A 13,337-nucleotide genomic window follows, 5' to 3' on the forward strand; every position below is an offset into this window, starting at 1 on the left:
TCCCATACTACCTTTCACAAGTGTACTATGAATATCAGGGATCCAGTAAAACATCAACTTTCCGACATCACTGTGGCCAGAAAAGATCCTGCAAGAATGGGACCAATGAGGACTGAAGAAAATCATTCAATGTGACAGAAGTGCAATCCTTCTGTAAATTGCTGCAGATTTCAATGCTGGACTATCGACAAGTGTCAGCATGCAAGCCATTCAATGAAACATCATCGATATGGGCTTTCAGAACTGAAGGGCCACATTTTTACCCTTGATGTCTGCATGACACAAAGCTTTATGACTTGCCTGGGCCTGTCAACACTGATATTGGACTGTTGATGACTAGAAACATGTCGCCTGGTTGGTCAAGTCTTGTTTCAAATGGTATGGAGTGGATGGACGTGTACAGGTATGGAGACAACCTCATGAATACATGGACCCTTCCTGTCAGCAGAGGACTGTTCAAGCTGGTGGAGGCTCCGTAATGATATGGGGACTGTGTAGTTGGAGTGATAAGGGTCCCCTGATATGTCTAGATATATGTAAGCATCCTGTCTGATCATCTGCATCCATTCATATCCATTATGCAAGGCATAGACTTGGTCAATTCCAGCACGACAATGTGACACCCCACATGTCCAGAATTGCTAAAGAGTGGCTCTAGAAACACTCTTCTGAGTTTAAACACTTCTGCTGGTCATCAAACTCTCCAGACATGAACATTATTGATTATACCTGGGATGCCTTACAACATGCTGTTCAGAAGAGATCTCCACTCTCTTTTACTCTTACAGATTTGTGGATAGCCCTGCAGGATTCATGGTGTCAATTCCCTCCAGCACTAGTTCAGACATTAGTTGAGTCCATGCCACATTATGTTGTGGCACTTCTGTGTGCTTGCAGGGGCCTTACACAATATTAGACAGGTGTTCCAGTTTCTTTGCCTCTTCAGTGTATGATTGCTAGTACTCAAATCATACTCAGAAAATGTACATTGAAAGATATTTGAAATAATTTGAGGATAATGTAATGTAATACGCTTTCTGGTGAAACTTCAGCACATGTGTGTGAAAGTTTAAAATCTTAAGTGTTTTCTATAAGGTAAAACAATTGTCTACCTTTTTTCTTAGTGCAATTCTCTAGGTAGACTCAAATACAATTTCCTTAGGTCTCTAGACATGGAAATGTACAGAATAAATCTGGCTACTTACAGATATGCACAAAAGGTATGATACTGATATTCTTTTCTAGAATTTTTGAAAAAGCTATTCATTTAAGGCATGGTCCCTCTTTCTGTACTTTTAAATATCACAGTCTGGACTCTGTAATACTGTGCCAACAATTTACAGTGTATTCACATTGATTGACAGCACTTGAAACATACCCAAATTGTGAAAAATTATCATCTTGTATTTTTCATGAAAAATCAATAATATATTTCTGTCACATAAGGATTTTTGTTGTATAAATAAAACATATTATTACTGTTTTTATTGATTTCTATATAGAACAAAACATGAGATGCATGTTCCTTATGTACTTCCTGCAGAATGGACAAATACAAGAGAAAGGAACAATCATTTATAAGATTTTATATGGATCAATCTTGGATTATCAAAATGACATTAAATTTTATTTATTTGAAGAATGATGATTCATTCAAGGTTTCTTTCGGCAGCAAATCAATATACTTGATTGAGTATGCAATATAGCACTCTCCTATCATGTCCAAATTTGTGTGCACATCATCAACAGCCACTGTGAAACCAGTACCCACTCATCATCATAAATGAATGCAGACACATTATCAAATTGACCAAAACTACTAAAATGCATGCACTCTTTTACTAATGGGAATATTAAGCATTTACACTCCAAATTCCCCTTTAAGAACATTACCCCAAAAGAATTTTCAGTCTCTCTTTATGGTATTTGACAGCTCACATGCAACCAGTTTATGATTTCCTTTCCTCTGAACTCATAATTGTTTAAATAAGAACTTATATTTAGCATATATTTTGTAGGTAAATTTTCTTTTAGATTGCTGGTTTGCTCAAGAAAAGTAATCAATAATCAGGTTGTTATTCTTAAGTCTTTCCCATTGACATGTTGGCATCTTGAGGTGTTGAGTATTCTGCAAGATATTGGTATCACCCATGCACAGTGTTTTGACAATGTGATTTGTTGTCTTCATCGTGCACTACTTGAGACTGCTAATAGTATGAAATGGGTCTACTATTTACACTTATTGCCTCCCACCCTCTATGGTTAGTTCTGGGCATTCCATTCTCACTAGGAACATCCTGTGATGTTCTGTCTTCAGTCTGCTGCACCTAGTCATGAGCTGGTGTTCTGCTTTTGGTCCAGTGCACCTGACAGCAATCTGATGTTCTGTTCTTGGTTCAGTGCACTATTGCTCTGTCTGGGATTTGTTCTCCATGTCCACATTCTCTGTTCTTCTATTTGTTGAATTCCTTTGCTTCCACCATTTAGTTTTAAGTAACTGCAGTGCAGAATTTCAGGTTTTGCTGAGTTGGTAGCCAATGTCATGATTCATGTGGTTTTTGAGCACCTTTATCTCTATTGACTCTCTTATAACACTGCCCCAGTATCTGGGGTCTGTGTCAGAACCCTCATCTTTTCATAGTTCGTGGAATGATTAAGTTCCTGACAATGCTCACTGAAAGCTGATTTAGTGGCCTGTCCCAGTTGGGCAAGCCTCCAATGTTCTTGGCATCTGATGTCCACTGTCGTGGTTGTTTTTACAATGTGTGATATGCCACACTGGCAAGGAATATTATAAATTTCTGGTTTTTAAAAGTCCTAGTCATTTTTCACATTTCTAGTCCTATTTTGAGTAGGTGAACAGAACACATACTTAATGTCTCAGCTCTTGAGAATCCTGCTGATCTTGGCAGACATAGATCCCGCATTGGGCAGGTAAGCTGCAGTCCTTCTTCACTTTGCTCTTCTTCTCTGTTATATGGCGAAAAGCCTTCTGAATATGTTTGATCATGCATCCATTTTTGCAGAAGACTGAGTGTAGATGCTCTATTTCTGATGTCAAACTACACTGAGGCCAAATGACCCATCTGCTCTCCTTTTGACAGGTACATCCAGAAATGGCAGCTGACCATTCTTATCCAGTTTCTTAATGTATTTTGTATTTGGGCAGCATGAGTTAAGATGTTCCAGAAACTCACAGAGCCTCTCCTACCATGAGGCCAGATCACGAAGGTATTATCCACATACCTGAAGAAGCATGTGGGTTTATATCTAGCTGTCTCTTACGCTTCCTCTTCAAATTTCTCCATGAACAGATCGGCTATCACCAGTGACAGGGGCTGCCCATGCCTGCTCCTCCTGTCTGCTCGTAATACTGGCCCTCATAGAGAAAATATGTTGATGCCAGTATACACCTGAACAGGACCATGAGAGCATCATAAAATTCCTCTGAAATCAGTTCCAATGAGTCATTAAGTGGTACCTTTGTAAACAGGGATTCCACATCAAAACTAATCATTACATCAGATTCTGTGATAAGTGGCTGCTTCAGATAATGCAAGAAGTCTTCCGAGTTGTGGGTGTGGGGAACTCTAGTTATGACTCATTAATCATTTAGTCAGTCATTACATACAAGTATTCTGGTGTTATACAGTGCAGACTTACTATGCCAAACAGTCATATAGGTTCAGCACTGTGGCAATCAAATGGCATGCTATTATACATTGGTAGAACACTGGGAAATTATAGTTGTTCCGCTAACAAGACTGAAAACAAAACACTTGTGTGACCCATACTTGAATACTCCTCAGATATGTGGCTGGACTAACAGGGGACTTTGTGTTTTCTGCCCGCTTCCGATATGAGTGTGTAATCTGCAAACATAGCCAAAATCATCAAAAGTCAGTCACCAAACAAGGGTTGTTATCCTAATAGTGGCAAGGTGTATCTGGTAGTAACTCATGTGATATACTGTGCAAGACTGAACTAGCGATTGCCTCACCTCATTCCCAGAAGAGTGGACATGATGTGTCATGTGTGTCCCTGGCTGTGATCACTGCTTCCAAGATGAAATGCTTCTGAGCTCCAACTGATACCCACCATTGACAGGGATTGGGCGCTGCATATAGGGCATTTTGCTCATTCATGGCATGCATGTGTACAAATGCTTGAAGCGAGGAGGCTGTGATCAAACGTGGTGCCGTGATGAGGCGAGGGCAGAGGCCACCCAGTCTGGCGTGCTCACTGCACTGCTCTTGCGGCCATTTAAGTTTCAGCTTTGTGTGTTTGCATGCTGATGTTGCTCCTGACATACTCTCATCAGTTGATGGAACTAAACTCACATCACTTTACTTACGGTGTAGACATATATTCCTGGGTGGTAGTGTCTAATGATAACATCACTGCGATCCATAAGAGAAAATAGCTTGCTTTATGCAGTACAGTAACGTAAAATATGAAACTGTTTGGAGTTTCACAGGAAAACTATGTAACTATCAACTTTTGTTGGTCTTGTAATGAAAAATCACATTGCTGTTTCTTATGACACTATCTGTTTCATTGATTCAAATGTATATACGTGAAATTGACCACCTGAAAAATCAGAAATCTAACGGGAACAAAATTGTCTGCAAATTATTCTCTGTTATCATAATTACACTGAATCAACTCATTTCGGCTCAAGTTTGCTTTGTCTCCCTAGCACCGCTCAGATGAATGGGTGTCGAAATTCCTGACAGGTACGAGGGTGGCACTGAGGGTGTTATCAAACTGGGGAGTCTTACAGGGACCCTTTGCTGTTTTATTGATGCAAATGTCAACATTGCACTCCTCCATGGTCATGAGATATGAGGGCACGAAACAGGAGGGCTGAAAAAGCATAAACACCCTTTTCTGCTTTGGAAAATGTTCAAATTTCGTCGAACAGTTTTGAACGGTTGCCAGAAGTTGCACGTTGTATACCAGAGCAAAAACTGCGGCTTCGCTACACTCAAAATAGAATAGAATAGAATATTTTTATTAGCCTTTCAGTATTTTTCATACAACTGGCTTCGTCAAAGTTTACAGAGGGTTTTAGTTTTAGTACAATATTCAAATAGTTACAGAAAGGGGAGAAAAGGAACTAAAGACCGTTACTTCAGCATTATGTAAAACAATGTTTTATACAGTAATTAAATACACACATAAGAAAAGAATCACTGTAAATCACTAGCTTATATAATATCAAAACATTTTCTTCGTAACTTAGGTAAAACATATTTTGATGATTAGTTTCTAAGAATTCTTCAGTTGTAGAGAATTTGTTGTTTTTTAGCCAGGTTTGCAATGTATTCTTATATTTACTTAGTGGTACTGTACGAGCTGAGCATGCTAACTTGAAAAATTTTATGCTTAAGTACTTATAGTTATTATGGACTACAGCAAGTCTTGTGGAAGGCAAGTCCAGCAGGTGACTGTTTCTTGTACTGTGTGCATGCACATCACATCTCATGTTCAATTTTTTCAGACTTTCTCTGGCATATATTAAACAGTTATATATGTACATGCTTGGCACTGTCATTACGCCAAGAGATTTAAAATAATTTCTGCAGGACTCTCTGGGTGCTAACCCTTCCATGCACCTGATTGCTTTCTTCTGCCATCTGAAAATACATTCAGCCCCTGGGGAGTTACCCCAAAGCAATATTCCATATTGCAGTTGGGAATGAAAAAAAGCATAGTATGAGTGGAGTAGCAATTGCTTGCTCACACTGTTTCTTAATTTATACAATAAGAAAAGTACTCATGCTAGTTTACTACATAGATAATTGGTGTGTCCTTCCCATGAGAGCTTTTGGTCTATGATTAGTCCAAGTAATTTCACTGTTTTGTTTTCATTTTTAGTTACTTTGAGATTAAATATTATTTCTTCTGTTTTTGTTGGATTTATGCACAGCTGGTTAGCCTGACACCAGTAATTAGCCATTTGTATCATTTCTCTATTTTTGTCCAGTACACTCTGTAAGTTCTCTCCTATACTTATTAATGTCATATCGTCAGCATATAGTATGTTCTTACACGGTATGTAATTCGAGAAGTCATTAACATAGACAATGAACAGAAAAGGTCCAACAATAGAGCCTTGGGGTATTCCTCTTTCTATAGGGAGTATTTCTGACCTCTGCTTATTTGCATATACAAGTTGTAATCTATTGCTTAGATAATATTTGAATAGACGGAGTGTATCATCTTCAATGACATAGTATTTTAACTTTTTGATGAGTATGTCATGTGACACCGAGTCAAATGCTTTACTTAGGTCAGTAAGTATTCCAGACATTGATACCCTTTTTTCATACCCTTCATAAACATTGCTCACCAAAGCTTCTACTGCTTTTACAGTTGATAGGTGTGACCTGAAGCCAAACTGTTGTTCATTTAATATTTTGTTGGTTTCAAAATACCTGTATATCTGCTTATGCACACAATTTTCTACTAACTTGGATGTGATTGGTACTATTGAAATGGGTCTGTAGTTATTTGGGAGATTTCTTTCACCTTTTTTATGAGTCAGATCACTTTGTCCCTGTTGCTGACTGCACTGCGAACTCTCGTTTTCGCTTGCAAAATGTGTGGGAATCAACGCGCCACGGAAATGGTGGTTTCATTGACGCCCTGTATGCCACCTACCTAGGGCTTTTCGTGTCGATTCTGAGCGGTGGGTGTCTGAAATAATTTGCTCGGCCACACATAACAAAACGGTGCGACTTCAACGCTGGGTGTCGCGGTTATGAACCCCATCGCAAAGGTGTCAAAAGAAGGGTTGAAATGTAGCTAAGAAGGGGTGTAATGACTTTCCCATCATGTGACACGTCCACGATGGCGTTGGACAGAATTGTGGTGAGATTCAGCGCCAATGTGACATCATTAACCCACCTTACATTTCACACGAACTTCTGAGCTGTAGCCTATTTTTCGCGTGTGTCGACACGTTGCTGTTTGAAGTGTCGCCAAGCTCGAGGGTGACGTCGCAGGGGAGCCACGCTTTTGCACCATCACAGAGGAAGGTTGTAGGCACCTTTGAGCCAAATTTCAAACTTATGCGTCGCAATAGGAAATTCGGTGATACTTTTCTGCGCAGTGTAGAACCGCTTTTCAGGGCAGGAACTATGCATTATTCAGCCCCTTACGTATCCACCGCACATATATTTCACAGGTAAAATTAGGTAAAAATCAGTTCGCACAGTTGAGGACAAGTATTCGTACTTCCCAAGCTTTATCTGTGAATGGAACAGGAAGAAACCGTGGTACAATAAAATGTACTCTCCCTCACGCACATCACAGCTATTCGAAGAGTACAGATATAGAATACTTTCAAAAGAAGTGCGAAACATGTAAATCCCTTCACCCATTTATTGTTGAAAACCAAGGTGCATGCTTTTAATAAACCTTCATCAAATATGCATAAATTTGTTTTGGAGATAAATCATACGGAACTTACAATGTTATGATTGTATAGAGTTCCACTTCATCCATTTGAACGAATCATGCACAACAAGACGACTTTAAAAAGGAATATAATCAAAATTATTCTGTATGTCAAACCGACACTGCATTTACAGTGTGCAACATAATTAAAATAAATCACTGGTGTATTTGTACTCTCTGTGCCAGTCTAATAAATTTTTACTTAGCACTCTTAATGCAATTACTCTTCTATCCCAGTAAAAAGCCACTTATTGTTACTTATTTAACAAAACCGCTAATTCATTGCTAATTGCTCCTGATGACGAAAACTATTTAATGAAATTTTCCAGTGGAATTGTTAAAGGACAGTTTCTTATTGAATTGAATTGAATTACCACCCTAATGACAAGTTTGTCCGCAGCTCGTGGTCTTGCGGTAGCGTTCTCCCGAGTTCGATTCCCGGCGGGGTCAGGGATTTTCTATGTCTCAAGATGACTCGCAAGCCGCCGAAGTGGCGTCAGCTAAAAAGGACTTGTAATTTCGGCGGCCGAACACCCCGCATGAGGTCTCCCAGCCAACAATGCCGTACGATCATTTCAATGACCAGCTGTAGTTTAACGTTGTTACCGAAACGTTCTTGGCCGACTCACTTAAAAATTGCAGAAAATTCTTGACAGTCTTACTTCAGATTTTTGACATTACTCTCATAAACGTTCGAACAGACAAAGATTTTAAAGAGATATGGTATATATACATAAAAATTATACATTTATGTGAAGACAAGTCGTAGTTTAACGTTGTTGCCAAAAATCTCGAAACGTTTGTGACCGATTTACTTCAAATATTTACATGATGCTGTAATAAATATACACACGGGCATACAATTTACTTCAAATTTTGACACGATAACGAGATAAACTTTCGAACGGGCATAGGCTACACATTTTTAAGTGTACATGATACACATATACGGTATATACCATATACAGGGGAAAAGTTAGTAGCAAAAATCTCGGAGTGTTCTTGGTCTGTTTAGTTCAAATTTTTAACGATACTCTAATAAACGTTCAGGAGGAGGTAGGCTACATATTTTTAATATATATGGCACCGTATGTAATACATAAAGGGGAAACACTGTTAGCAAAAATATCAAAATGTTCTTAACCAATTTACTTCAGCTTTTTGCTCGATACCCTAATGAATGTCCGGACGGACGTAGGCTTGATATTTTCATGGTATATAAATTAACTGCCAAAAAAAATTAGTACACTGTGAAAGACGAAACCGATTTTGATACGATGACGACCTAGGGGATAGAAGGCGTACTGATATGGTTTCAAGGTCGTCCGCCAACAGATAACCAAAGTGCCATGTGTGCTGCAGAAGTGTAAAGCAAGCAGGCTACCATGCCGTGGAGATGCACTCGTGCTTCCTGTAGCCAACTGAGCGAGTTTGAAAGGGGTCAACTTGTGGCCTTCCGAGTGGCGGGATGGTCCTTACGTAGAACTAAGTTGGACGTGCTGCGTCACTTGTGCAACGATTCTGCCATCAGTGGCCACGCGAACATTCTCACACCCCTAGACGAGGTTCTGGACGTCAACGCAGTGGGGCTACGTGCACGCACGCCTCTAGCCCTTCTTAGACTCACGCCACAGCATCGACGCGCAGGACTCTACTGGCGCCGTCAAATGATCACTTGGAAGATGGAAAGGAGCGCCGTGGTCTTCAGCGATGAAAGCAGATTCTGCCTGCAGACAAGCGATGGTCGTTTGTGCGTACGACGTAGACCTGGTGAGCACTGTCTAGTAGAGTGCATTCGTCCAAGATATGCAAACGCGATAAGCTACATCTCTCGTTCACCTTTGGTGTTTCTGGAGGGAACGCTAGCCAGCACTCGGTATGTGCAGAATGTTGTTAGATCCGTTCTTTTCCTGTTCTTGTAACAGAAAGGTGACGTGTTGCTCACCCACACACTGTGCGTGAAACACAGTGTGCTCTGCTAGACTTGCAGCAGCTTCCCTTGCCATCATGATCTCCAGACTTAGCTCCAATGGAGTACATTTGGGATACGATGGGACGAGAAGTGACTCGTCAACCAACAACAGGTCGAGCAGGCGTGGCATAACGTAAGCCAGGACAGTATTTGCCATCTGTATGATCGACTGGATGCCGGAGTCGATATCTGGCACTTCAGAACCGCTTGTGCTTTTGATCTGTAAATGTAATCATTTCATGTACTGCAAATGCACTGTTGCAACAATAAATCATGAGTGGATTGGAAACTTCTAAAAGGCTGTAGGCTATTATTTTTTTTCTCTGATAAACTTTCAGATCGACGTAGCAGAATTTCAAATCGTTTTACGATGCTCTAACAAATATTTAGACAGACATTGTCTGTAGATATAGTTTTTAAATATATGTAACATACAGATATATATTTTATATATAATGGGGAAATGTTGTTAGCAAAAATATCGAAAAGTTGTTGATCGTTTTACTTCAAATTGTTACACAATAATCTACTAACATTCAGACGGACACAGGCTATATTTTTTTTAAACAACAATTAACAGTTTCATGTTAAAACCATCTGCGAGAAAGAAAATTCTGTGCTGTGAAAATGTGCGGTTTCATTGTTCTTCTCGCAGTCAGTTTTACCTTAGATATCAGGGCACTGAAACCATTAGACAAATTGTTTCTTCCATACATAAATTTCTCCTGTCCGCGGTTCGTGGTATTGCGGTAGCGTTCTCGCTTCCCGCGCATGGGGTCCCGGGTTCGATTCCCGGCGGAGACAGGGATTTTCTCTGCCTCGAGATTACAGAGTGTCGCAAGTCACCGTAGTGGCATTAAAGAACTTGTGGAGTGGCGGCCGAACCGCCCCGCGCATTGGTGCCATTATCATTATTATTTCTCCTGAAAGATAATTTTAAACAAAATTGTATACACAACAGTGTGCTGTTTTAAGAGGAAAGGGGAATGTTGTACATATGGCTTATCGACTTATGTCTAGAGTACTACTGTGGAATCTGAATCACCAGAAATTTATCAGTCTTACCCGTCCACAGATTAAAACTATAAGAAATTTTGTTATTGAAGCTACTATCCTCACAGATTCTCCTGTACCCCTTATATTAATGATCTAAACCGATTTACCCATTCATTTAAATTGGCTTCATTTCCCAATAGCCGGCCGATGTGGCCGAGCGGTTAGGTTAGGTTAATTGCCGGCACGGTAGCTCAGCGTGTTCGGTGAGAGGGTTAGCTGCCCTCTGTAATAAAATAAACTGAGTTAACCGATCAACGACGGACCAGGTGTCTTACGACTTCCGCCCCGAGCAGATGCACCGAACGAAATCGAACATGGCACGGTAGCTCAGCGTGTTCGGTCAGAGAGCTGGTTGGCCTCTGTAATAAAAAACTGAGTGGAAGGATCAACGAAAACGAACTTGACCGGATGTCATGTGACGTCCGCAACGACCAAACACACCGATAAAAAAAAATAAATAAAAAAAACTGTTCTAGGCGCTTCAGTCTGCAACTGCGCCACCGCTACGGTCGCAGATTCGAATCCTGCCTTGGGCATGTGTGTGTGTAATGTCCTTAGGTTAGTTAGGTTTAAGTAGTTCTCAGTTCTAGGGGACTGATGACCTCAGATGTTAAGTTCCATAGTGCTCAGAGCCATTTGAACCATTCCCCCCCCCCCTCTCCCCCCCCTCCCCAATAGAGGTTTCGTCTGCAATAACAAACTCAATGCTGAAGGTCAGATAGAGGGGGAGGGGGCAGAAAATGGACAGAGAGAGGGAGGAGAAGGGAATTCCGATGCATATGTAACAGTTACGAAGCATTGTCGGGTTCGTTAGTTTTGTGACAAAAACAAGCTGGTTAAGTGTAATACTCGCTGTTATCTGGACGACTTATTAAATCTGCAGACAGGAAGAGAGACCAGCAAGGTATCGGAAATAATTTCCATCAAATAATATGGAAACATTAATAAAAATAAAATTACTGCTGCAGGCTGTATGTCTTGACGTAGGTAGGACGTTGCTCCAGAACATTCACCTCAGAGATCACGCGGCCTGCCCACGATATAAATAGACGTTGCCTTACAGCACTTCTCACGTGTCTGACCCACCCAGTGCTTGCCGCATTTACTCCTGTAGCAGAATTCTGATAAAACGTTTCCAAACGTACAGCGAGTATAAACGGACAAATTGTCCGAGAGTAATGTCTCTCAACCTTCAGAGATATTAACATCTTGTTCTTTATTCCGATACATGACGCCACTTCTCCAGCATTCTTGACAGTGTCAAGTTCGAGAAAGAGCTATCACGTAACACATACACCAACATCAATACAACAAAACACTACACCTGAAGACATTTTTATAGTTAAAGAAGACTGCCCACACAGTCAATTAAATACTACGTGGTTATAACTTAAGTGCAGCTACTCACAGAAGACCAGTGTGGGCTGCATTTATCGTATGACGTCAAAACTTGGTAGATCTGCTAATGTGTTAATACCGAACCGGTTTACGCTGGAAAAAATTAATTTCAGTTCTGGGCACCAGGTATTGTACACAGGTTGTATGACGGTATGACATCCACGGTGTCATTTGACAAGGCATAACAGTGAACAGTATGGCTATCGAGAAGAGACCGTGCGCTATTAGTGAAACTGTTTTATGTGAACGGCAGCAACTACAGTGCTACATTGAGAGAGTTCGGCCGATTGAAAGGTCTGAGGAGAGGCTTTATGTTATTAAATGGTTCGAAGAAGATGATAATGAAATTTGAAAACACGGGTGAGGTTTTTGTGGCACCTGGACGAGGAGGTCGACTTATACTGATGGAAGTTATTGCCGAGTTTACTGTTGCTGTAACTGAGCATGCAGTATGTGCCCCAGGTAGTGTTGGCGCTCGTGCAGTTTCAAGAGAACTGTCCATCCCATGGTCAACATTATGGAAAGTTTTATGGTCCGTTTTACACTGTTACTCGTACAAGGGCTTAGGCGATGCAGCAACTGAAACGTCACGATCCGCAGCAACGTTCTGAATTTGCTTTTTGGTTTATGGGCAAGGGGGGAGGTGGGGGGGGGGGGGCGGAGGGAGCGGCTCGGATTGATGTTGATATGTGGCTGGGCAATATTCTATGGAGTGACGAGACACATTTTATAGAATAAGGTGCAGTGAATACACAGAACTGCGGAATATGGGGTACTGTTAAATCGCGTGTTGTGCACGAAGAGCCATTGCACTTGCCATATGTGACTGTGTGGTGTGAACTCATAAGCACCTTTATTCTCGACCCATTCTTCTTTGAAGAGAATACGTCTAGAGAGCATGTCAGGTCTACCGTGACGTCTACACGTTATCAACGAGGACGAGGAGGAGGGAATTTGTGATTACCTTCCCGTCGACAAAGAGGTCATTAGACACGGAGCACAAAGTCGGATCGGGAAAGGAAGGGGAAGGAAATCGGTCGTGCCCTTCAAAAGGAACAGTCCCGACATTTGCCTGAATCGATTTAGAGAAGTCATGGAATAAAATTAATCAGGATGGCCGGACGCGGGTTTGAACCGTCGTCTTCCCGGATGCGAGTCCTGAGTGCTAACCACTGCGCCACTTCGCTCGGTTACACGTTATCGAGACCTCCTTGTACAGCATGTCATTCCTGCTTTGGAAGAACGTAACTGTGTGGAAACCGCTGTTTTCATGCGAAATGGGGCAACACCTCATGACGCTCGCCTAGTGGGCCGCGCGGGATTAGCCGTGCGGTCTGAGGCGCTGCAGTCATGGATTGTGCAGCTGGTCCCAACGGAGGTTCGAGGCCTCCCTCGGGCATGGGTGTGTGTGTTTGTCCTTACGATAATTTAGGTTAAGTAGTGTGAA

The 13,337-nt window shown here is 41.2% G+C and overlaps 1 protein-coding gene across 5 annotated transcripts in view; it reads right to left on the minus strand.

Moving 5' to 3' along the window:
* The window catches only part of LOC126470020 (LIM domain and actin-binding protein 1), a 230,581-nt gene that overhangs the window by 144,935 nt on the left and 72,309 nt on the right, over positions 1-13,337 (minus strand). The window lies entirely within an intron of this gene.

This window comes from Schistocerca serialis, chromosome 3 (assembly GCF_023864345.2).
Source record: "Schistocerca serialis cubense isolate TAMUIC-IGC-003099 chromosome 3, iqSchSeri2.2, whole genome shotgun sequence".
Classification (NCBI taxonomy): domain Eukaryota; kingdom Metazoa; phylum Arthropoda; class Insecta; order Orthoptera; family Acrididae; genus Schistocerca; species Schistocerca serialis.